We start from the raw sequence: 1,173 nt of genomic DNA, 5'->3' as shown, positions 1-1,173 counted from the left end.
TTTTTATTTGTATTTTTTTTTTTTTTTTTTTCATCAGGCCTGTTTGCAAAAGCTGTTCACACACACTGAAGTGCTCAGATGAACAAATCAGGTGTTATTCCTGCCTTTGCATGTGCAAACCTACTTGGTTGTGCTGCTGGCTTACATGATTATGACAAAAAGCATCAGATTTTTTCTATTGTATTAGATATTTCTCCAACTCTATTGTCATTTATTCAATGAAAAATGCTAAATGATGTTTGATGAACAGTCCGACAATGCTTGAATTGATGTTAGCACAGTTATTTAAATGTTGTCTGGATCTTGTCGTTTGCATTTTTCTCTACTCATTTCTTGGTACTGCAAATCACAACAATTCCGCAATCTGACTCGATTAGCTTAATTGTGTTGTGTTGTACAGTGTTTCCTCTCACAGAGATCGCTGTTGTGTGTTTGTAATGCTCAGAGAGAGAACAAAAGCAGTGTCTATTTTATAGTTACTGTGTTGCAAAAAGCATTTGGTCCATATCCTTCAGTGGCTTCATATAGTTGAGGTTTAATCATATCTAATTGTGTTAATACTATATGTTTGGTGTGGAAATTATTGGATTTCTGCTGTAAGTTCTACCTGTGAGCAGTTCTGAAGAGGTAGCTTTGATAGTATTAAACTACTGGATTCGTCACGTGCAGAACCAGTAGGAAAGAAACTCTTGTCTGTCCGTAGGCTATTTTCAGTATATACGGTACGTAGCATTAGAAAGCATTCAGTAAACGTTTTTGAAACGTTTCTTGCTGCAGTTGAGGGGCCAGTAGAAGTTAATGTAGTTTGGGTAAAGTGTCCTTATTCTCTGATCACTGCCACCCCCATTTCTCCTGCCCACTCCATTGTCTGTGTGCAATATTTCATGAACTATAAACTACTTTGAACATACTATTCACTTGTCTTGTTTAAACCAGTAACATTCTCTGAATCATATAGAATGTGAGGATTCACATTATAAATGTATAAAGAGCTAATTGGGAACCAGTTGACAGTATTGTTCAGAAATAGTATTCATATTATATTATTATTATTTCTATTGACTATTAGGTCATATGCCTAAAACAACACTTCCAGCATTTTTAGAAGTTAATCTAGACATTATTTAGTCTCCTTATGAAACCTCCTTCTATTTGTGGACATCCTCAAATTAA

General features: G+C 35.0%; 1 protein-coding gene across 1 annotated transcript in view; it reads left to right on the top strand.

Moving 5' to 3' along the window:
• Positions 1 to 1,027, top strand: part of cacnb4a (calcium channel, voltage-dependent, beta 4a subunit) — a 37,182-nt gene extending 36,155 nt beyond the window's left edge. The window contains exon 14 of the transcript XR_001631029.1: positions 1,015 to 1,027. The gene's annotated coding sequence lies outside the window, so the exon portion shown is untranslated. The remainder of the gene's footprint in view (positions 1 to 1,014) is intronic.
• Positions 1,028 to 1,173: the final 146 nt, after the last annotated feature.

This window comes from Sinocyclocheilus anshuiensis, unplaced genomic scaffold, assembly GCF_001515605.1.
Source record: "Sinocyclocheilus anshuiensis isolate Anshui unplaced genomic scaffold, SAMN03320099.WGS_v1.1 scaffold627, whole genome shotgun sequence".
Lineage (NCBI taxonomy): Eukaryota > Metazoa > Chordata > Actinopteri > Cypriniformes > Cyprinidae > Sinocyclocheilus > Sinocyclocheilus anshuiensis.
The sequence above is the reverse complement of the archived record's forward strand: the minus strand, read 5'-3'. Positions and strand labels throughout refer to the sequence as shown.